Source organism: Microcebus murinus, chromosome 10 (assembly GCF_040939455.1).
Source record: "Microcebus murinus isolate Inina chromosome 10, M.murinus_Inina_mat1.0, whole genome shotgun sequence".
Taxonomy (NCBI): Eukaryota; Metazoa; Chordata; class Mammalia; order Primates; family Cheirogaleidae; genus Microcebus; species Microcebus murinus.
In genome coordinates, this window is record NC_134113.1 from 28,458,599 (window position 1) to 28,484,662 (window position 26,064).

Genomic DNA, 26,064 nt, shown 5'->3' on the forward strand with positions numbered 1-26,064 from the left:
TGTTTTACACTTATATATATTCATTACTAGAAAAGCAAAAGCACAGATAACCAAAAAGAAGAAAATAGAAATCACATTCAACTTTAACAAAGAAAATCACTGTTAAAACTTTGACATATATCTTCATCCTGATATAAGTTCATTTCCTGAATATTTGTACCATCAAATTCATTGTATTGCTCTATTAAATGAGTCATAGTCTTAATAACACTGAAGGAAAGGTATAATTATATATACATATACATAAATGATGGAAAATTAAGGTGTAGCAGGCCAAAGTTGAATTTATGAATCTGGTTCCTTGGGCTCCAGAATGTTATAACTTCCCCCAAACGGACCATGACACAAACCACAGCCAACTGCCAGACAGCTACCTACATGGTCAAGCATCTCCTGAATTGCACTCAGCTACCTACATGGTCAAGCATCTCCTGAATTGCACTCAAAAGATTAGCAAGTTCCTGACTTCTTATCATGCTCCCCTATTGTACATGCTGTGGAGGATGCCATCAGACCCCACTGCTTTAAGTCCCATTGGAAGATTCCCTAATGTGATTTCCTCTTCTTAGAGGAAACTGGCCTCAAGGATCCAGCTGGTCCAGGCTCTGTATGGCTAACCCAGTACCTGGAAGGATCAATTTCTCCAACATCCTAGTGAGTGCTGCTCAGGCTCCTCTAAATATTAATATTTGAGTATCTTAAGGGATAGTCCTCGTCTTTTTTTTTTTTTTACCTTTTCTTCCTAGATGATTTCATCCATTTCCAGAACCTTCATTACTATCTATACGATAATAACTACCAAATTTATATAACAACCAACTTCTTTCCTTTGAGTTCCAAATTGGAACATCCAACAGCCTAATTTACATCTACTTTGAATGTCTTCACAGATATCTCAAATTTAACATGTCAAAAATCAAAGTCTTAATTGCTACCTCCCTTCTCCCCACACCTTTCCCAAATTTTCTTTATCTCGGTATTCAAGACAAGACTTGAGACTTGTCTCTTTCTTATTTAAAATACCTCTAGAAATCTATAGTGAAAAAGACAACCCATTGGAAAACTAGGCAAAGAATATGAACAGGCAGTTTATTAGACAAATGCATAAATATATATTGAATTTTACTTATATTAAGAGAAACACATTTATTCTGAAATAATATTTCTCACATCCAATGGACAAACTATCCAAAACTTTGTAAACTACTATATCCATGAGACTAGCACAAATGCAATGGAACAGCTCCTTTGAAGGACAAAGATATCTGGCAATATCTACCAAAATTATAGACATTTACCCTTTGAGCTAGGAATCCTACCTCATGGAATCTAAACATCTGGGATATTTTTAATTTATATATATATATAAAATTGTGAAATGTGACATGTTTCAGAATAATAAATGATTGGAAATAATTTAAGTATCCAGCAGTAAGGATCTAGATAAAGAAATATACATTTAATTTGGTAAAGAAATACATAATTTAGAAAACAAAGAAACTTCTAATTACAGATATGGAGAGATTTTGAGGATATATTTTTTAAGAGAAAGAAAAACATCAAAGTACATAACGATGGATATATTATGCCACCTTATATAAGGCAGGAAACTGATTATAAACATATTTGCTTTTACTTACACAAAAACTGAAAGAATAAATGGTAAACTAAGAAAAAAGGTGGAACAAGATGGAGGAACAGAGATGGAGTAAGGTTTCTCAGTATACATTGTTAAAATAGTTTAGTCTTCGAATCACATAATTATATTATCAAAGCACAAAATTTACATAAATTAAATTAATGAAATTTAATTAAATAATGGAAAAAATAAAAATACATTTTAATCAGGATTTTATCTAGATACCATTCATTAGAAAATGTATTAATATAATTCATATTAACATATTAAAGGAGAAAAAGTTTATAACTGTCAAGGTTTGGGAAAAAAATAAAAGGATGTATAGGGTTTCATAATCATTTTCGTAACACATCCATTAACATTTTCTCTCTTTTTCCTCATGCTACCCTAAGAATTCATATGGTATAATTTTCAAATTCTAGTAATCTATTAATCAAGCATCTAATATTTGAGTGAAAACCATACTTGTTAATTTAGCAAAGTTAGTACTGAGAGTGGACAGATAATAAGTAGTTACGAAAATTTCAAATATCTCTGAATATTCTTTCTGTTAATATTTTAAATACTTTAAATGATTTAAGCATGGCTGACTATGTGTAAGAAATCTTAGAAATTATAGAAGAAATGCTAAATAAACAGTTTATAGATCATATAAAACAATAAACACATATATGAATAAGTAGGAGGGCTTGTTAAAATATATTTTCTTGGCATCACTCACAGAGATTCTGATTCAGTGAGTCTTGAGTGGGGCCTGAGATTTTGTGTTACTAACAAGTTGTGTTAAAGGTTGTGTTAAATAAACTTTATAGGAGGCCATTGGTTTGGAATGACCAAGCTCCTGTACTTAGTCCAACAATCTGAACCAAAATGAAGTCATTCATGCAGAAGTTCCATGCCACCAAGCAGAAACTAAATTATTCAACCTTCCAAAAAATCAAGGGAAGAGAGAGAGAGAGAGAGAGAGAGAGAGAGAGAGAGAGAGAGAGAGAGAGAGAGAGAATAGCCAAATCCCCAAACAGACAAGTTTTAGCCAGCATGGTAAGGAAGTCCTCTCTACTTTTACCTTTACAAGAAAAAATAACTTTGAAATGACCAATGCACTTATTGTATTCTGTTTCTTCTTGCCTCGGCCCTTTTCTGTCTAAAACACCAAACTCTTCTGCTCAGCTCAATAAAATGAAGTGTTGCCCAGTTAATATCTTTAAACTAAATTTGTTGTAATTTTATCTTTTGACACAAGCTGCCAAGTGATGCTCATGATGCCTGTCAGAGACTGATATTTTGAGTTGCACTGAACTAGACTATGAAATTAAGTTGCAAAGATGAATAGACAGAATACACTGGAAAAAGAAAATAACAATTACAAAAGATAAACATAATTTTATCAATTAGATGAATATACATCAGGCCTTATGGCCTGTATTATAGCAATACAAAAGTACTTGGAAATCTCAAAAAATCACCATACTTTTTTATACCTTTTAATTTTATCAATTAGATGAATATACATGAGGCCTTATGGCCTGTATTATAGCAATACAAAAGTACTTGGAAATCTCAAAAAATCACCATACTTTTTTATACTTTTTTTGTGCTTGCATATTGTATACTTTTCTCTTTGACAGGTCCTCCACCACCAGCCAAAATTGTGAAAGGTATTGTTGGCATTGTGAATGTGCTTTGAATTTATTCTGTGGGGAGTTGGGAATCACTGAAAAATTTTCCATAGAATGGTATGATAATATTTATATTTTATTTGAATCAGTAAGGCAGCAATGTGGAGGATTGATTGCTAAAATGAAGTCAAAAAAGGCATTTTGATTTTTTGACAAATGTGCCAACATAATTCAATAGGGAAAAGATGGTCTTTTCAACAAAAAGGGCTAGAATAATTGTATATCTGTATGAAAAAAATGAACCTAGACACTTAATTCATGCTATATATAAATTAATCAAAATTGGAAATAGACTTAATTTAAGAGTCCAAATTATTAAATTTGTAAAAGAAAACATGATAGAAAATCTTTATGCTATTGGCTTAAGTACAAACTTCTTCAATAAGATGTAAAAAAGCACAAATTATAAGAGATAACATTTGATAAGATGAACTTTATATGCTCTTCAAAAGATACAGTTAAGAAAATGAAAAGGCATGTCAGAGATTAACAAAAATAAATAATGTAAAATACATATTTGACAAAGGGTTTCCATCCAGAATTTTTAAAAAATACTCATGCAACTCAATAATAAGACAATCCATTTCTAAAAAGGCAATTTATTTATTTTTTTGACTGTGTCAAGTTTTATTTATTTATTTATTTAAATGTATTCAGGCTACTGTGGGGTCCACAAACATTTTGGTTACATGTAATGCATTTGCCCCACCCAAGCCAAGGCTACAGGTGTGTCCCTCCCCCAAATAGTGTATTCCACTTCCATTAGTTATGGGTTTATCCCCCATCTCCCACCAATACTAATGAGTATTACTACCAAGTGAACACCTTGGTATTGGTCAGTTAGTACCAATTTGATTGCAAATACATACAGTGCATGTTTTTCCTTCCTTGTGATACCTCACTTTTAAGGATGGGCTCAATCTCTATCCAGGATAATATAAGAGATGCTAGATCACTATTGTTCTTAGTAGTTTATTAGTATGCCCTGGTATACATATACCACATTTTATTAATCCACTCATGTATTGATGGACACTTGGGTTTCCTTCACATCCTCACAATTGTGAATTGTGCTGCCACAAACATTATTTGAACAGGTACGTTACAAAAGAAGATATCTGAATGGCCAATAAACATCACTAGTCATCAGGGAAATGCAAATTGAAATCACATGAGATCCCACTATCCACCCACAAGAATTGCTAAAGTTAAAACAAAATCAGAAACAAGTGATGTTGGCATTTGCTGGATATAATGTGGAACACTTAAAACGCATGCATTCTTAATGAAATACAAAGTGGTACAGCCAGTTTGGGGAACAATTTGGTCATTTCTTTTAAAGCTAAATATATATTTTCCATATGACTCAGGCATATTCACTGTATTTTTCCAAAAGAAATTAAAACATATGCCCACACAGACTTGTATGTAAATGTTAATGGCAGAATTATGAATAACAGACAAAAGTGGAAACAAATCAAATGTCCATCAACTGATTAATGAATAAAATGTGCTATAGTACAGAATACTATTTTGTAAGTTAAGGGGTTCAAGGAATTTTGTTACTGATCAAGAAAAAAGATATGACCACGTAAATGACAACAAGCTTTATTGGGTGATGTTTGGACAGGGTTACGTAAGAACAGAGGATCTGCACAGCATGAGACTGTTCAGAGACTTAAAATGAGGGTCCACCATCTGGACAGAGAACTCCCAGGGCAGAGGGAGCTTACATGTCTAGGTGATGTCACTCAGCAGCACAATGGGGGGCTCTGAGTCAGTGACCAGTCACCAGTCTCTAAGGCAAAGGCCATTCAGGGTCTCATAAGCAAAAGTATCTAGCTTACCAATGAGCAGCAGATGCTGGGTGTAGTTTTGCAGAATATGGAAAGCAGGCAGGCCCTAAATGGCTCAAAAAATTTGTTTGTTTGGTTATTTTTAAAACAATTACATGCATAAAAATTTGAATTTGGTGCCAGCAGGCTTTTGTGCTAATGGATCTCAGAGTGCTGTGAAGAAACAAACAACCTAGGGTCCAATATATATGGTTCATCTTGGTTCATTTATATTACAGTAATGAAAAGGGAAAAAATTATTAATTCTTTCAACAAGCATGCATAAATCTCAGAAAGCATTGTTATACGTACAATAAGTTAAATACAGAAGAACATAGAGTATCCCCCATCCATGGTTTTGGTTGCTGCATTTTTAGTTATGTGCTGTTAAGTGTGATAAGGTATTTTTCTTTATAAATTATCCAATATGTGGTATTTTGTTATAGCAACAGGAAAGGAGTAAGACAATTAGACAAATGCCAAAACAGAAAGTATGCTCTTTGAAATGGAACGTGGGACAGGTGAGTTTCAAAAAGTTAAACAGGAAAAGGCTATTAATAGAAAACATTACTTTGTTCAGATAAGATAACAGGGTATTCTGGGCAATGAATGAGAGTCATATATTTCTGGGGGACACATTGGTTCTTGGTTGAATGATAAATTGCCTCTAAATGAGCAGAACAATATACTGCAGATTAGGCAATAAATAAAGTGGCATGATAGAACACCAGAAATAAATTTTTTATTTTACAATCCCCCTCATCTGACCTTTATAGTATTGCAGTTTAATTATTATTCCCCACAGTGTTATGATGCAGCTGGAGGAAGGGGTGCATGATCATTAATATTATAAAAAAATCCTTAGATTGTCTTTGGAATGCAACTTTCAATGCAATTTGCATGTCTGGGAAATTGTGTTCTACTACTAAAATAAATAATGAGGCTAAATTAAAAAAAATTAGGAGCGATAATTACCTTTTCTTTCTATCCTGAAACCTTACCCACTTCTCCCTATAACCCATTCTATGTAATCTTAGCTCTAGATTAGCACAAATTTAGCCTGATTCAAGTCTTACAAACTTTCTATGGAGCAGAGGCTCATTAAATTGTGCGGTTTTGAAAGGCATCATCATAGACAACAAAACAAGGCCTGATATATCCTGAGATGTGAACATAACTAGTAATTATATTCCATAGATTTTGTGCACTTTTATTTCACTTTAGAAAGAATTTTTCTAAAAGAACAGGTAATTGTGTAGAATGACACGAATATTTAAGCTTAAGATTTTCTGAAAGTATGTGGTCCACAGATAATAGAGTGTTCAAAAAAGTTTAAAATTTATACTTTTGAAAGTTCACTTGCATCTATAAATTATATCTTATCTATACTGACATAGTCCATAATATTTTGTATTTATCCTTCTCTACTGAGAATTCAAAATAATTCACCTTATTTCATAGTAGACATCTCAATTTCCCCTTGTCCATATGTGATAGATATCCTAAACTGGAGTATCACTTTATATTTGTTATTCATGAAGTCAAGAGATCTGGGTTCTGGACTAGTTTTCCATAATCGTAGCTTAGTCTCTTTTGCTCAAAACATCAATTCTCTCATCTCTAAAATGAGACAAGTGATATCAGCTCTGTCTGCTTCACAGTGAGGTTATGAATATCAAGTGCTTTTGAAAAAGCTTTAAATACTGCAAAGCCATCTATAAACAGAAGATGTGCTTAGCTCCAAAGTGGAATAATAGTAAACATACCATACAAGGTCATTTTTATTCATTCACGTGTTCAATAATAGAATCCTTTTTTGTTTTTAGTATTCAAACAAATACTAAACACATCCTATGTCAGGGAGACTATCTTAGTGGTGGAGATAAAAAGATGTAAAGGGCACAGTGCTATATCCTTGAGACACTCAAAGTCTAGGCCAGGAGAATGACAGGCACCTAATTAAACTACAATGTCATAATTGCCACAGTAGATGTGCTGAGCATGTCATAACAGAGTGCTGAAGAAACAGAAGAGTCCAATAATCCTGCCCAAAAGAAATGCTTCATAACAAAGCATTTGTTATAGAATATTACTGTGATTAGAAGTTTGATTTGCAATAAGAAAAGGGGTGAAAGTCAAGCTTTAGGTTGGAGTCTGATTGTAGAAGGCCTGGTAGACCATTCTTTGCACTGAGATTTTGGACAAAAGATACACTTCTTAGTCTACATTGCTACAAAGGCTTTAAGCTGGATAAACAGGCCATCAGTACCAGGCCACCGAATGGTTCAGAATAATGAATTCAATCACATGATTTTATGCTTTTAGAAGATAATTGACAGCCAGCATCACTCTAAGGGCCAGAGGAAATAGGACCCTGGGGATACTGGTATTTCAAACTTATGTGCTGTCCAATGAAAGGGATTCATGCCTAAATGCAGGGCCTTACCAAACATTTCAATCCAATCTGAGAGGAGTTGATAATGAGGAGTGGAGACAAGGCCTGGGAATAAAACTTTCTGAATGATGAAGGCAAATGGAGTAGCCTACAAATTTCCTTAAGCTGTCCAAATATTGTTAGCCTGTGGAAGTGCTTTGAAGCCTTCTCCTTCTCCCAGACTTAGAGCAAATTGGAAAAGAATTTTTTTCTGAGATAGTATTTCTTTTTTTTTTTTGAGACAGAGTCTTGCTTTGTTGCCTAGGCTAGAGTGAGTGCCGTGGCGTCAGCCTAGCTCACAGCAACCTCAAACTCCTGGGCTCAAGCAATCCTTCTGCCTCAGCCTCCCAAGTGGCTGGGACTACAGGCATGCGCCATCATGCCCGGCTAATTTTTTCTATACATATTATTTGGCCAATTAATTTCTTTCTATTTATAGTAGAGACGGGGTCTCGCTCTTGCTCAGGCTGGTTTCGAACTCCTGACCTCGAGCAATCCGCCTGCCTCGGCCTCCCCGAGAGCTAGGATTACAGGCGTGAGCCACCGCGCCCGGCCAGAGATAGTATTTCTGAATGCTCATATTAATATTTCCACTAAATTATGAGAAATCTTAACTAGGAAAAGTGATGTGTGCATTAATATTCGATAAAGAGCTTAGATTCCATTTTATAGGTAATGAAGACACTAGCAGGAAAAAAAATATTTTTGCAAATGATCATTCTGGCAGCATCAAAGTCAACAAATAGAAATGGTGATAAGACTGCAGGTGACAGAAGAAAATAGTTGAGTAATTTAGTGACTTAGAAGTACAAGCATCCATGGTGGTAGAGGTGGTTAACACAGTGATAGTGAGAAAGGACTGTGCTTAGAAATACCCTAAAGTGGCATTCACAGAATTTGATGAGACTAGTGTGGAGAGCACTGAGAAAGAGGGCTCAAGGATTCTGGTTTTGGAGTCTGTGTATATGGCAATACCCTTAATTAAAATATGTCATGTAAGTGGGCGGGTCAGGCAGGGAAGATAATGAGTGCAATTTGGATATGTTCATCTCCAGGGTCTTGTGAGATACCCAGGTATAGATGCCAATTTGACAGTTACAAATAGGGTTCTGATGTTCAAGAGAAAGATCCACACTGGAAATAAACATGTAGACTCATCAGCTTAATTCAAGTCATAGAATAAGGTGGAATGATTCAAGAAGATCATTTTAATTGAAAACTGAAGGACAACATTAACAGCTAATCTGAAGATTAAATACCAACATAGAATTCCAAGAAAGAGTGTTGCAGAGTAAAGGAAAGTAGTCTCAGAATTAACTAAAAGAGAGTTTTAAGAAGGAAGAGAGAGAAACTGTTGTAAACAAAAGAGTCAACCAATGAGGTGAGAGTGATAGGGAGTCGAAATGAAACAGAGTCCCAAAGTAGCAAAATCCAGGACACTCTAACCTTAGTACAATATTTTGGCATGTGTTTGAAGCAAAATTCAAGGCTTAATAGGTTAAGAAGTTAATGGATGCTGAGAAAGAATAGACAATATACACATCAATGTTTCAGAAGGTTTGTTTCGAAACAATAATACAAAACTCCCTGTAACTTGGAAGAGAATTGAAATAAAGGGAAAGGAATTTTTGCAATTGACTAACCAATCATGAATTGATTTCATTTTATGGAGGGGATATACTGAAAATAATACAGAATGCTGGGACTGGATTCTGGATCTAATTTTTCTACTGTTCAGGAAGGCAGTGTATTGTAATAGTTAAAGGTATGAATTAGGGAGTTAGGTATCTTGTGTTTAAATATCATGTAACTAGTTGGTACCTCAATTCATTGTCATATAAAGTAAAGGAAATGATAGTTCCTAGCTCATAGATTTGCTGTGCCTGGCACATAGGAAGTACTCAATATATGTTAATTATTTTGTTCTTATATTATTATTGTAGATTTCTTTTTTATATAAGCATAGAGTACTTTTAAAGCAAATGCATATGATTTATTAGCTAAGAATTTGGCTCTAAATCAATTCTTAGTCATGATTTTATGCCAATGCAAAAGCTGTTCTCTCTACATGGGAGGATAATTTTTTCAGGATTAGTGGAGACCATACAATTGCCAATCAGACTTCTCGAGCTTCAGAAACAAGTATTATACATGTTAATACCAGAATACGCTTAGAGATCAAGATCTTTTCTCAATGATATAGACATGGTCTAGACATATGGTACTTGGCCTCAATAAGTATAGATTTTCATGTTCTTTAAAGTTTCTGCATACTTTTGCCTTTTCGATTCTAGTTCCCTAAACATATTCTCATTTTAAATGGAAAAAGTAGACTGGATGCTCAATATAAGAAAGAGAGTAAAGATGACCATATGACATCCTTATTCAAATGCCCACAGAGTAAAGCATAGAGATTAAATATGTGGGTTATGTAATCTAATTCATTAGTTCAGACTTGGTGCCAAACATAGATCGAAAATGAGTGTGACACAAGAGAGTTGAGTAGAAGTTAACTCTTTATAAAATAAAAGGGGATTATAAATAATAGAGAAAACATTTATGAAGTGAAATCTTAGAGAAAGAAGGAGAAACTAATCTTCAACATAGGTGTTAAGAAGAGAAGAATTTGTATTAATGAAAATATGTACATTGAAGTGGGTAGGAATATGGAGCCAGCCTTCCCATGGCTCTTGATTTTTGGAAGAGTGTGAAGGTATATTAGGTATTCAGAATGAGAAGGCATGAGGAGGTCTATAATTTTTGCAACAAATTTTGGAGCATCCAAGAGTTAAGATCACTTAAAAGGATTACTATGTGGCATGTGAAGTGAGCAGGGATTATGAGAATCACAAAGGCTACTACATCTCTCTCAAGAGACTTGACCTTTTCAGAGTTAGGGAATAGATTTTATCATCTTCAAAAACTCCATGCTGAACACAGTGCATAGCACATTGCAGTAATGAAAAAAATGCATGTGAAATTGTTTTCAAAATTGGATTTATTAAATATAAAAATAATGGAGACTAAAGTGATGTCTGTTTAATATGTATTTATATTTAAACAACATCTGTATAAATGTAAACTTTCTCCAATTTTTGAAACTGGCATGAAAGGGCGATAGGAGTATCTTAAAAAGAAAATTTTGGGAGGTAATACACTATTCTTTCTCATTATTACATATAAGGAGTTTTATTACAGATACAAAGTCCCTTTATTAACTTAAAAGTATAAAATATGTTCTAAATAACTTCAGATACCCATAAAATTATTCTGTGTGACATATTAAGTGGTATACTATAACTTATATATTAATTAAAAAAATTTAATGTGAATGAACACCCATACTAAAACCAATCGTAAAACAAAGAAAATTGATATCTTTTATTGATGAACTAATCTCCATAGTGGCAAGCAGATAGGAAAATGCTGATTTTCAGAAAAAGGAACTATGGATGATCCCACATTTCATAAGTCTTCAGGAAACTTTTTCTAATCAGTCACATTTGGAAATACAGATTTTATTTGACAGATTTTGCACATCGCTTTCCCCCACCCCTCAGGATAGCACAGGGAGAGAAGTGACTGCTTCCATATGCTGCGAGTTAATTTCCTCATTTTTCTGAGCAATTCTTGGAGATGGGGGTGGGAGTAAGGAAGACGTGGCAGTGACAAGGGATAGCAGTTGAGGAAAGAACAACAAAAAAATACCCCTTACCAATTACTAAGTTAACATAGAATTTTCATTCTTCTCAGTCTCAATGCACTGTTACATTGAGTGTTGATTTTGGCAGAAAGTATTGAATTAATACAATTTTAATTATTTCATTATTCTTCACATCACTCACATTTGCCCACGCTGCTAACATTATTTTCATAGTGGAAGTTCTGATTATTGATAACTCTTTCTTCACCATTTAAAATTTGTTTTCAGGCCGGGCGCTGTGGCTCACGCCTGTAATCCTAGCTCTTGGGAGGCCGAGGCGGGCGGATTGCTCGAGGTCAGGAGTTCAAAAAACCAGCCTGAGCAAGAGCGAGACCCCGTCTCTACTATAAATAGAAAGAAATCAATTGGCCAACTGATATATATATAAAAAAAAAAAAATTAGCCGGGCATGGTGGCACATGCCTGTAGTCCCAGCTACCAGGGAGGCTGAGGCAGAAGGATCGCTCGAGCCCAGGAGTTTGAGGTTGCTGTGAGCTAGGCTGACGCCACGGCACTCACTCTAGCCTGGGCAACAAAGCGAGACTCTGTCTCAAAAAAAAAAAAAAAAAAAAAATTTGTTTTCAGCTGTTCTGGAGATATCAAAGCCAAAGGGCTAAAAGAAGTCAGATAGCAACTATTTTTCAATTTCAAAATCCTTAAAATCTCTCTGTTTCTTGCTCTAAAGCCTATGTTTTGATTTATTTTTGGTTGTGTTTCGAGAAGAAAAAGGACAATGAATACTAAGTTTAATCTTGATAGCACTAACATGGATACTGGTTGTAGCAGCCTATCCTCTTCACTCTACTCTGCTGTTAAAGACATAGTTAAGAAGAAAGAAACATAGTCTTTCATTTTTAGCTGAAAAATCAGGTACATTTGAGCCTACTGGCATAAATATGGTTGGAATACAATGTTTCTTATGGAGAAATATTATTGTTTTCTTCCACTGGAAGTTCAATTTATTTTTGAGGTACTGAAGATGGTTTTATGTAAAATTCTACCCTTGATATAGTTTTTAGAAGAATACTTTGTGGTGACAATATTTAACACTTTATTGCAAATATTTTATTCATAAAATAATGTAATCCTTGCCCCTCTTGATGTTCTTCATGGTGAGCCACAGAAGAACTCTGGGTACTTAAACACGAAGGGAAGATTCATTAGAAGAGTAGGTGGAAGTCTGGGTAGCATAGAAAAATCTAACTGATGAGAAAACAAACAAGTGTCAGAAAGGATATGACAAAGGACAGCTCCACAGATCCAAGTAGTAGGAAATAAGGGAACGTTTCCTAGAGCCAGCTCCTCTGTAATGAATCAGTTGTACTTCTTATTCAGTCTTTGTTACTCTCCTAAAGACAAGCCTTAAAATGATTGACTTCCATTGTCATAAGTCTAGTCTGTGGCAAAGACAAAGCAGAGTACTTGCTAGTTCAAGGAGATTGTATAAAGTAGGGAAGAGGTACTACCTTACAGGAATTTGGAATGCTGTAGAAAGGTATAAATTAGAGGATGGGGTTGGTTATAGAAATATTACATCTTTGTGTGTTGGAAACCAAAGTTAGTCATATATTCATGACTACTAGCTCCCCACCCCTTCTTCACATTTGGATTAATTTCATGGTTTTTTTTTTTCTCCTTTTTAACAAAAGTTTTGAGATATTTTCTTTCAAAATCATATCAATGATGAAAAAAGTGATTTTAATTTGATCTTTTCAACTTATAGCAAAAATATAATCTTGTTCTAGTTTAAAATTAAGTTTCAGTTGAAATCTATACCTGGGAGGGGGGAACAAAAGGCATAATGACACTGGATTGTACTTATGTAAATAATGGGTAGAAGTAAACATTAATAATTTAGTCTGACTACAGAGAATCCTGTCAAACAGGATTTCTCAGGAAAACAAGAAAAGAAATGAATCAGAATAACCACCTGTGTATAGCAATTCTTGACAGAAATGTTCTGTCTTGCAAAATCATTTTTTTTTTATGGTTTGGTACACAGGAGACAAATTATAAGCTTCCTCTGACACTCCTGACTTCAATATCCACACTAGTAATATAAACTAAATAAAAATAAAGAAATGCCATTTTGTTTTTCATAGTCATATAATACCACTTGAAATATCTATGGCTCTAAAATACTTAAAGTCTATTATAAAGGCAATTAGAAAGTTATATTGGTTTTTTTCCTGTTGAAATACACAAGCTGAAGAAATAATATTTTGAGGTGAGTTTATGTTAAATTAATTCTATTTGGTTTAGTATATACACACAGATTAAAATTTTATTGGGAGACTTTTTTTTGCTGTGAAAGAAGTAATAAGGAAAAGGGAAATAAGAAAAAGGATAAAGTATAAACATTTTGATGTTGGGATAGCTGGGTTTCAAACTCAATTTTACTGTGTGACCTTGAGCTATTTATTCATTTAATCCCTGCCTTCCTTTCTGCCTCCTTAGGTGATGCCTAAATATTTCATAGAGTTTAACCATCTACCCTAACTCCCCATAAGATATGGTATGCTTTATAGCGTTTTCAAACATTCTGATGATCACAAAGTAAAAAACGTCCATTGGGATATTAAAACAGTGAAAATAATTCTAAAGGACATGCACTAATTCATCCATAAGCACCAATTTTGAGGTCACTTTTCATATCTTTGTGGCCAATTCCTCTCTCTCTTATCCATAAAACACTAGTGGGTAGGCATTGATACACTATATATGATCACAGTTGCTCTCCTTCCTTAAAATATTCCTACCCCAAGAAGCATTTTTTTTTTTTTTTAGGAATGAATCCTTAAAGTTCTATAAGATGTGAAACAATTCAAAGTAGTGATATTTCTGACAACAATTTTCCAATTAATAGGTTTGCTCAGCATGTCTTCATTAGGAGTAATTAACTAACAAAAAATCAACATATGCTTATGTCCACACATATGTCTTGACACATGTGCATAGTGAAATGACTTGGAAAAGGAAAATAAACCAAAATATTGGCAAGTGATGGAATTTGTGGGTCTTTATTTTCTTTTTTATGCCTTTTGACATTTTCCAGTTTTCCTAGAAGTATCACTTTTATAAAGAGTGAAGATATTCGCTAGACTGGATATACCAGGGAAATCTCTGGTGCTCCTGATGGAATGTTTTGATAAGTTACGAGGCCTAAAAAGGCTGTTGAATGTCTCTTTCTTCCTCATCCCTGATTTCGGAAAGGTGAATTTTCTAAAGTTCAGGACTAGTAGGGAAATTTTCTCAAGAATAGATTGACAGAATTTCTGTACAAACATAAATTAAAAATTAAACCGGGCACAGTGGCACATGACTGTAATTCCAGCTGCTGGGGAGGCTAAAGTGGGAGGATCGCTTGTGTCCTGGAGTTTGAGACCAGCCTGTGCAACATGGTGAGGCTCTGTCTTTAAAATAGTAGTAATAATAAATAAAGAAAATAATAAAAGAAAATAAAAATAAAATTTAGGTGACTAGGAAGCAAAGTTCTGCTTCTGTTATTGTGTTTGGAATATAGTTTGTCTTCAGGGAACATAAGATTAGTTTCTTTGTCTTGTAAAATTTATTTGGTCATTCTGTTTTATGATTTTCTCCAATTCAGCTTTTTTTCTGTGTTGATGCTTTTAAAAATAGAAATTTTCATTAACATTCTTTCAAGTTAATGTTAGTTCAGAACATTAATGGGCCTTCTCTTTAAGGTACACAATGATTCAATGCTCCACGTCTGAGGTGGAATCACCTTGTAATCAGGCAAGATGGCTTCATTTATCATGCAACTACTCATTGTAAATTGATTCTTTAAAAATTCCTTTCAGAAGACAAGATTTGGCTCTTGGACAAGCAATAAAATCAAAGACATACAAAGGAAGGCAAACTATGTATTAGAAATAAGAATGCTAACTAATTTAAACATCTGGTAATATGAGTCAATAATTTTTCTTTAAAAATTGTATTTTAGACAACTGGCTCATGCCAGAAAGCCAATTTTCCTTTTTTCAATTTTAAAATCAAGCAAATTGGCCGGGCGCTGTGGCTCACGCCTGTAATCCTAGCTCTTGGGAGGCCGAGGCGGGCGGATTGCTCAAGGTCAGGAGTTCAAAACCAGCCTGAGCAAGAGCGAGACCCCGTCTCTACTATAAATAGAAAGAAATTAATTGGCCAACTGATATATATATAAAAAATTAGCCGGGCATGGTGGAGCATGCCTGTAGTCCCAGCTACCCGGGAGGCTGAGGCAGAAGGATCACTCGAGCCCAGGAGTTTGAGGTTGCTGTGAGCTAGGCTGATGCCACGGCACTCACTCTAGCCTGGGCAACAAAGTGAGACTCTGTCTCAAAAAAAAAAAAAAAAAAAAAAAATCAAGCAAATAAATACTTGAAAAAGTTGCAACTCAATGTGCAAAGAAGTAAATGAAGTTGCTTGAGTTGATGATGTTAGGCCTAGATGCTTGGCTCGGCTCATCCTCCTCCTCCTCCCTACCAAGCTGGAACTCAGGGGCTCTTCAGAATCTTTAGCATTTCTTAAAGCCCAGTTTAAAAAACTCACCTTACAATTTAAGATTCACCCCAGTTTTTAATTATACACAATGGTTTTGATTATATTTTGAAAGATGGTTGGTGTTAGGACTCAGAAAACAATACCTCAAAATGAAGGCCCAGAGGCAGCCTCAGAAGCAAAAGTTTTTCTCTGACCTTCTTCTGCTCTCCTGCCTCTCAGTCCCATTATCCCCTGAGCCTAGCCATAGAAACTAGACTCCCTCTTCCCCAAGGTGAGTCACAGAAACAAGAATCTCTCTTTCCCAAAGCCAGCCATAAAACCTAAAAATATTACTCTAACTTTCCCTCCACCATTCTGTATAAAAAAAGAAATTATCTGACCTACCCTGTCTGACTATAGGTCATAAGACCCCCCCTCCCATTCCAGAGAGGGCCCTGACCCACAGCCAGAAGGAAGAAATGAATGCTGTTGGGACAAAAGGAAAACTTCCACTTTGCCCATAGAAGGTTCACTGAAACATCAACTCACGATAAAGCAGATTAATAAGAGAAAGACCGAAATATACAAATTCATTTTAATATGAATATACGAGGACCCTGGGAAAATGAAGATTCAACTCCCCAACAGGGTTCAGAAGCTTATATGTCCTTCTGATAAAATGGGTTATGGGAAGAGGGTGAAAAAGGAATTCTATTCAGGGGCAGTAAAAGATTACTATGGAGGATGAATGGATGGGAACAAAGGTTCACTGGTAAATAGTTCCCTTTGGAATTTGAATGAGTAAGAGAGAAAGGACATTATTTTTTTAAAGAATCTATTCTGGTGTAGTCACATTTCTGGTTTTATGGGGATATACTGGACTGATAAAAAGAACAATTTTTCTCCTGGGTGGGTCAGACTCTCATGCTGATAAAAAAATTTCAATGATTCTGGGAGACCCAATGATGGAGGAGAGAGGTCAGAGAGACCTTGAGGCTTCTTAAGTCAGTCCAATATATCAAAATGCCATATTTTGGGGTAAAATATTTTTAATTTCCTTCAATGCTCAGAGAGACCAAGAAGAATCAAGACAGGCCTTGCTGAGTTTCCTCAATTCAGTCTATTAGCATTAAATCATACTCTTTTGGTCCAATCTTATTTCTGTAGGGTTATCTACACTTTGATGAAACTAAGCACGAAGATTGACAGTTTCTCCTGTGTCTTTGTGTAACCAGTGTCCTGTTTTTCAGTGCCCCATTTTTAAATTTACTTGACCATTTTGTTATCAAGTATTTGGTACTTGTACATGAGGCTGAATCAGAAGAATGAGGACAAGTGGTTTGGGGAGGAGGAAAGAGAAGTTTTATTACTTTGCGAGCAAAGGAGTAAAAATGGTAGACCTTCTCATCTCAAAATCCAAATTTCCTGAACATTCGCAAAAAGTACAGAGCTTTTAAAGGATGGGTTCTCAGATTCAGGCAATCACTTTTCAACTACAGTTGATGATTCTGATCATCCCATTTCTGCTTAAGACGATATGGTGACCTCTGCCCAGGACCTCCCTTTACCAGGTCCTGCTGGGCCATCTCCTGTTGCACAAATAAAAGACTTATCCTGCCCCTCCCAACCCCTGGCTTGAGGCAGGGATGCAGGCTTTAGTTCTCAGAAAGGAGTGGAGGATGTTTTAAAGAGACAGAAAATATTTTTGCCATTTTTTTTCCAGACCATTCCCTCTGTTATAATTTCTTAGTGAGGAAATACTGAACTTCACCCTCCTTTCCACCAGTCACTCCCTTGCACAAGTTTCCTCTATCTAATTAAATGTGTTTTTAGAAGTTTCAGTGACTGAATCTCAAAACAATTCAGACCCCCACCAGGAGATTACCAGGAGGCTGCAGTTAATCTATAGATCAACAGCCTTGGAGATAACACCAACTCACCAGGTAGAGCAATAATTCAGACTAGTCTTCACACTAAGAGCATTTCCTTCCCATTCCTGCGTGCTGTTCATACCAAACTCCCTTCTTAAAACCCTACCCTCAGCCCAAGACTTTGAAGTGGTTTCTTTAAGGCATGAGCCTTGGCTATTTCCTCACTACTAGCTCAGGAATAAAGTCGCTTCCCTTTCACTACACTTCGCCCTTGTTATTGGCTTTTGCAGCAGCAAACAGCTTAGCCTGTACTCAATTATATTAGGGTCTTCATTCTGACAGCTTCCATGTACACATTACATAAAAGTCTATGCCTTTTCTCCAATTAATCTGCCTTTTGTGAGTTGATTTTTCAGTGAACCTTCCAAGGGTAAAGGAAAAACTTCCCTTTCACCTCTACATTGGGAAGAAGAAACTGAAAAAGAGAAGCCGCTAGTCAGGCTGTAATGTACACATTTTCCTCAGTTCTTAGCTTTTCTAAGTTATCCACATCAGTATAATAGACCCCAAAAGTATTACTTTGTAAATTAGTCATCTCTGATAGAATGAGAGCCATCAGCAAAATCTAATCCTGTTACTCCAGCAGCAAACAAACAAACTAATAAATTAGCTAACTTAACTGCAAGTTTCCATTCAGGGACAGGAATTTGTGGGGAGCTCTCAATTAATCTGACAATTAACAAACTGGACAGGCTGTGACTTCTGGCTAGAATTCACAGATCATTTAAGCATGTTTAAAGAAATGGAAAAGGAATACAGATTAGTAGTTATTCTGTGGAAGAGACCTCTGGATAGAGATGGAGTGTGCTCTAGTATAATATAAATAGCTGTAAAACTGCCTAAGCTGGCCCTACTACCTTAAAATGTTTCAGGAATAGAAAAGGCAGAGGATGTGAAATCTGTTGAGAGTTAACCATAAAAACCTTTCTCCTGGAAAAAAAAAAAAAAAGAAGAAAAAGAAATGAGCATGTAATGAAGCTGAAGCAGTTTATGTAGGCATTTTCTTCTCTACTTTATTCTTTTCTCCCTAAATACCGGTTCGGGATTTGTATTTCTGTTACAAAAAATCCAGCACTTGTCCACAAGACTGAATCAGCAGAAGAAAGGCAAGTGTTTGGGGGAGGAGAAAAGAGATTTATTTTGCTGGCAAAGGGGGGAAAATGGTAGACCTTCTTGTCTCAAAATCCAAATTTCCTGAACATTCACAGAAATACAGAACTTTTAAAGGATGGGTTCTCAGCTTCAGGCAATTACTGTTCAACTAGAGTTGATGATTCTGATCATCACATTTTTGCTGAAGACAATCTCATGACTTCCACCCAGGAACTCCCTTTATAAGGACCAGGCTGGGCCATCTCTTGTTGCACAAATAGATAAAAGACTTACCCTGCCCCTCCCAACCACTGGCTTGAGGCAGGGATGCAGGCTTTAGTTCTCAGAAAGGAGTGGAGGATGTTTTAAAAAGACAGAAAATATGTTTGCTATTTTTTTCAAGGCCATTCCCTCTGTTACATATTCCCCACTCTCAATATTTCCCTTCCATATCTGTGGAAGGAGGGGTAACTACTGTGTTACATTTCCTCTCTATTAGTAGAGTGAAAAAAACACAAGTCCAGAGTTCTGGTATAATATTGTGAAATTATACATTTGGTTTTTTTCCTCTTTCCTGGCATACAACTCCTAAAATTCTGGGAATCTTCAAAGCATTATTAGTGATTGAGTGATAGCTTTAGGATGGGGCTGGTCAGTGGAAAGACTAAGGCATAATTAGAGAGTTGAAACTTTCAGCCATATACCCTACCTCTGGGGAGGGGAGAGGGGCTGAGGGTTGAGTTGACCACCAGTATCCAATGGTTTAGTTAATCATTCCTACATAATGAAGCCTCCATAGAAAACCAAAAGGACAGTTCTGGAGAGCTTTCAGATAGCTGAGCACATGGAGTTCCCTGAAGGGTGGTGTGCCCAGGGAGGGCATGGGAGCTCTATGCCCCTTCCTCCCCCCAGCTTCTCTTCATCTCTATCCTTTATAATATCCTTTATAATAACATGTTTCCCTGAGTTGTGTGAACCTCTCCAGCAAAGTAATCAAACCCAATGAGGGAGTTGTGGGTTGGTCAGAAGTTCCAGAGGCCAGACTTGAAGCTGGTTGGTTAGAAGTTCTGGAGGCCAGACTTGTGACTAGTGACTGAAGTTTTGGGGACTGAGCCCTCAACCTGTGGGATCTGATGCAATCTCCAGGTAATAGCAGCATGGGACCTGAATTGGAGGACACCTAGCTGGTGTCTGCTGTAGAATTGATTACTCACAGTGGTGGGGGAGAACCCATCCCCCATATTTAGACATAGAAGTCTTTTGTGTTGATGATTATTGTGTTGAGTGAGAGAATAGGAAAAATGGCTTGAGTTATTTCTTAAGAATGACAAAGACCAGATGACCAGGCTTTGTAAAACGGAATTAATAGCTAACTAAAAATAATCAATATGTGCACATAAGTTTAGGCCTCTTTAAACCCTACTTGAAATCGATACTTTACTTAGAATTAGTATGAAGTTATCACTGAATCAAATGATTTCATAATTTGAAATTTGGTCCTGAATTAGAGATTTGTTTAGAGCAGCCACATAAGTGGATGCTCAACAAAAATGACAACAATCACAAAACAACCACTATCTTAACATAAATATGTTTGGGGTAAAACTTATAAAACTTTGACTATGTAAGGACTCATTTGTTCCAATTCTCAAATGAAGACAGAGCCAGTGGAAATAGGCTTAAAATCCAGAATTATCATGGACTTCATTTCAAAATAAGCTTTTTATTACACTGAGAGATTTTAAATATCTAAATGGCATATAAGCACTGTAAAGGCCATTTTCTGGGGATCTCTATGATTTGTAGCATTTATGTCAATGAAAGGTAATACTTATTAACAACTACTGGCCTCCTTTATTCTGCCCTAATAACTAGATAATGGAAGCACATTCTCATTTCTTGGGCCACAGATACATTTATTTATTTATTTATTTTTGTATATTTTCCAAGCTTGGAGTGGCTGAGGCAGTTTTTTCTTGTTTAAAAGTATGGCACTGATGGGAGGCTACATTAAAAATGACATCAGTATGAGTAGTACTGCTTCTAAATGGGCTACTTTGGGGAAAATGGTATTAACATTCCTGTTTGAACATTAGTTATACAAATTAAAAAAAGCATTTAATGGTATTCCTTTATTATTCAAATCCCCCAAATATCAAATATAAGCCTTATTTTACAGTTCGTAGTTTATCTTCACTTTCTGTGAATTCAGTAGTCTCAAATATATTCCACGGGGAAAATAAATACACTTACTTTGTCCATTTTTACTTAAAAATTCTCTTTTCATCTGCTACATCTAATAATCACATGGCATATATTCAGAGAACGTTGTAATAAATGATAAATACCCATACATTATATTCATGAATGTTTTTTAAATAAGAGCTGTTGATCCTATGTGTAGCTTTGACAAGTTACAAGGACCTGATCATTTTTGATACAGATCAAATACATTTATTTGTTAAAAAGCTCAAAATGTCTTTTATTCATATGCGGCTTTATTTGCTTCATAAAGTGAGTGACATTCCCTGCTTATCATTTAGAGAAATAATCTCAGCAATTTCTCTTGAGATTTTATTCACTGGAAAGAGTGCTTTTTAAAATGCTCTGGACTTTGAGGCAAAACAATTGGCATTGTCCATTATGCCTGGATAAATGTTTGTACTTTATAGCAGTTTCCTAGCATTCTCTTTTTAAACAATGCCTAGTCTCAAAATCAACATTGCACTCAATGATGCTTCTATTTTTATTTTCCTTGATCAGTACCAGGGAAAGAGAATATGGGCCCTTCAGTAAGACTTTTCAGGGTGACATGAAACTCAAGGGAAAGCTAATCATCTAATGATTTCAAGGCAGTTTAAATTCTTGCTACCCAGTTCACTTCTGTCAACAATTGATGCCTGATGAGTGCCTGAAGGGCTAAAACATTGCTTGCACATTTCTGCTACATTTACAAGAGTAAAGCAGGACACATGTACAAAGCATGTGAGACAAGAACTTACCCTGTTCTTTTGCCAGAGCTCAGCTCAAAAATCAAGTTGAAATGAGACAGAATGTAAAACAGGTTATAAATATGAGTATATGTGCTTGTTTGATTTTTTTTATTATTATAAGAGGCTATCCCAAAGAAAATATATAAACAATTGTGTTGAATCAGAATATATTTTATAGTTTGAATATAAAACAACAGAGTGGAGATTGGAAGTGTTTAAAATTTAATTTGAAGGAAGTACAGATTAATACAACCCAATATTTATGAAACCAACTGTGTGAAAGAGAAACCAGAGCTGGACAGTAGTTAAGGTGGTAAAAACAGGTTTTTACTTAGGGACTATTGCAATATGGAAAAACAAGATCACTGTATGAACTGGCTTCAGTTCCAAATACAACAAGGAAAAGTGGGAATCTGTAGGCACAGAACAGAGTAGGGTAGGGGAGTTGGTGGATGAAAGAGAAAATGTGGTGAGTAAGGGGGGATTCTGTTTAAACTGACCTAATGAGAGTCCTGCTGAAGACAGGTCAGGGTAACAAGAAATCGAGGGTGCAGGATTCTTTCCAAGCTGACTCAGCAAGATTCTTGCTAAAACTGGGTGATGCAGGCACTGAAGGTTAAGGATTGGGGGACTTAGAAAGCCTGACTAGAGTTAGGTCAAGGATAGAGTCTTTATGAGGAAGCATCAGAAATAAAACCATTTTTACCTAAATCATAGTAACTTGGAGGCTGAAAATTCTTCAAATAAAGTAATGTATACAATTTTGTTTTCTTACCTAAACATTATTAATGTTGAAAAATCCTGCCTTTGTTGGATTTTCAGTGACAGGACATTTCAAAAGAGGATTGCCAGTTTCATAGCTTCCTTTTCCTCCAACCAAAATGAAATGCTTTAACAAAAAGTCTTTTGGTAGTGAATCACTAGCAATGAATAGCTTAAGGCCTTGTTTAAAGAACCTCAATAATACCAAAAAGCAGAAGAGGATATGAAAAGAAAGAAATCTGGACCAAGTATGGTCTAAAAAATTAATTTAAGACATTCTTTTTTCCCCTTGCTTCTTCCAGCAAAGTAATAACAGTTGGGAGTCTTTCACATGGAATTGGCCTCAAGCAGTCCATGAAATACAGAGAGTGGAGAGACAGAGATTTAAGTTTAAATTGCTTCTAAGACCTCAAACTATACTTTCCTTAAATATACAAATAGAAGACTTTAAAAATGGATTTTGGAAATTCTGCTTGTTGGGGGAGAGAAATGGAATGCTATGTAAAGACTGAAAATATATTTTATGTTATAAGATCTCAACACTTCACCTTACTTTCCAAGGGAAATACTGAGCATATCATTATGATAAAAATTAGAAACCATTAACAAAATCTCTAATGAAGTATTTATTTTTAAAAATTATAATAATAATAATTATTTTTTTAGAGAAAGCGTCTCCCTTTGTCACCCAGGCTAGACTGTAATGGTGTCATCATAGTTCACTGCAACATCAAACTTTTGTGCTCCAGTGATCCTCTTGCCTCAGTCTCCTGAGTAGCTGTGACTACAGGCCTGTACCACCATGCCCAGCTAATTTTTCTATATTTTGTAGAGATGGGATCTTGCTATCTTGCTCAGGCTGGACTTGATCTCCTGATCTTAAGTCATCCTCTAGCCTCAGCCCCCCAAAGTGGTAGGATTATAGGATAAGCCACCACATCTAGCCATTTAAAAGTTATAATTTTTAAGTTTATCATTTATCTGTCCAAATAAATTACATTAAAAGATTGCACATTACATGATAGCAAAAGCTAATTACTTTATACATAAATATGGTTATAAAAATATAAACATACAATATGCAAAATCATACCCTCTCACACCACACACACACAATATATATTTATGTGTGTGTATATATACATGTTATATATAACATTAAGTATGTAACATATAACACATAATATTTATGTTATATACACATCATATTATATAAAATATATATTATATATACATTATGTAAATGTATATAACATATGTATTTTACTCACAGATGCCAACTTGTTTTATTTTAAGGCACACAAATATGATTTCTGTATATAATGGCATGAAATATAAGTTAGAAAGAACTAAAACAGCGATAAGAACTCATGATGCAAATATTAACATTAAGTCAAAATTAAGATCAAAATTAAGATGTCAAGGGCCTCAAGCTTACAATATAATATATAATCTTTGTAAAGGGATTTCAGAATCCGCGATTTTGTTTGGGGATCTAATTATTTTGCTTTGCTTATATCTGAAGATGATATTAAAAAGTCATAAGAAGTAAAAGTTTAGCATGGAGCTAGGATTATATTATTAAATAATTAGATGTAAAATAAGTTGTGCAGATTTCCAAATACTCAACATCTCCAGCAATTTCTGTAGTAATAATAGAAAAGACTTATATTTTATTTACTTTGTGCCAAACAATGTTCTATAAACTTATATTAACTTATTATTCATGTCAGAGAGGCTAAATTTTACCTCCACCCTTTTAAGCTTTTTCATCTGGACTTGAGAATTAAACTGACATAAAACAGATTAACAAGAGAAAAACACACATTTATTTAATGTAAATTTATTGAGACACAAAAACTTTCATAAGGATATAAAGACCCAAAAAGTGGCAAAATCTAAATGTTTTTATACTAATATGAACAAAGAGAGGTAATTGTAGAAAATAACCGAACTACATATAGATGCTAAAGGAATATGAGAATTATTTTAACAATGTCTTTTTGGATAGAATTCTTTTGATCTCAACTGCCTGTCTGTGTCCACTTCCTGATAAAGGGAAAATATCCTCTATATGGGGGTTTTATCTCCTGTTTTCAGAAAGAAAAAAGGAAAGGTCAGAGTGCCCTTCTTTACATGCTTTTCAAAAAATTAAATACATTTACCTCAAAATACACCTTATACCAAAGTAACGTATTTTGCAGTGGTGTATTCTGTCACCTTTCATGGACAAGACCCTAGGAAAATTTACAGTTAACAATAAAAATAATTTCCTTTCCTTCCAACCTTAATTTATGTCTGCTGGGAAACAATGTAGTGTGGTTCAGTTTGTCATTATTGGGCAAAGTCCAGCTTTCTTCTCAGGAAAAACAATTCTCAGATACTCCTCCCCTCTTTCAAGTTGACTTAATTTTCCATTATTACAATTTTAAATAAATATGATCAAACCTAGTATATATAAACTCTTTATGCTTATAGATCTAATAACAACTACAGGGGATGGGAAAAAATATAAAACCAAATAAATGTATAAATTAAAAATGGGGAATCGAGGGAAAGATGGCTGACTAGAGACATTGGTTGCCAGATCATCTCAGAAAGAAGGAAAATATTTAGATTTAAAAAAAAAAAATAGCTCATGTGTAATTCTGGGGGGAAAGTGCCAGAGCCTACCTAGGTTTCATTAGAAATAGCTGCACAGCGGAACAAGAATGAACAAAATTTTGGCAGAATTCAACCCCTGAGCAACTTAAGTACCAAGGGAAGTGTAGGTGGGAGATTTGTTTCTTCCTCCCTCACACCTCTGGCAGACTACAGGCTCCTGAGCTGCTAAAGAGCTTTTCTACTTTCATGAGCTCAAAAGCTGCTACTGCCAGTAAACTGAGAGCTTCATGAAAACAAAGCATTGGGCTTCCAGCCCCATGAGATCACTCCCTGTCACTGCAGACCTGAGCCAAGATGGTGGGTGCCACACTGCTTTTCCATCCACTGTGTGCCTTTGTCCTCCCCAGCGAGCTTCAGCCCTCCAGTTTTCAAGTAGGTGGTCCCCACCCAAATATTTCCCACTTCCTCCCCATATAGTGGTGGTCACAGAGGGCTCGTGGGGCCTGGGAAAACTGTGTGATCCCAGAGCTTGGACATTCTGGTTGGGCTGCCTTCTGGGAAGAGTGACAAAGGGGACCAGAGTGACAGCTCTCCTCTATTCAAATTCTTTTCCTCCCCACTGCCTTCCCCACCTCCCCCTGCCCACTGCTACTGAGTGGCATGGATGCCCAAAAGAACAATTGAACCAGGCTCTTAGGATTGGTTGCTTACCCTCTGTGGGCATGCCAAACACATCAAGGTTTCCATAGAGAGTGCGGCTCAAACCTCTCAAAGTCCTGCAGCAGACGAACAAGTGGTCAGACTGTGAGCTGCCTACCTCCTGGTCCTCTCTGGTGCTGCTTGCCTGGCTGCACCAGCAGAACAGGGCATACCCTGAAGTGGAGAGACATTGAGCCTGCTTGAGTGCTCC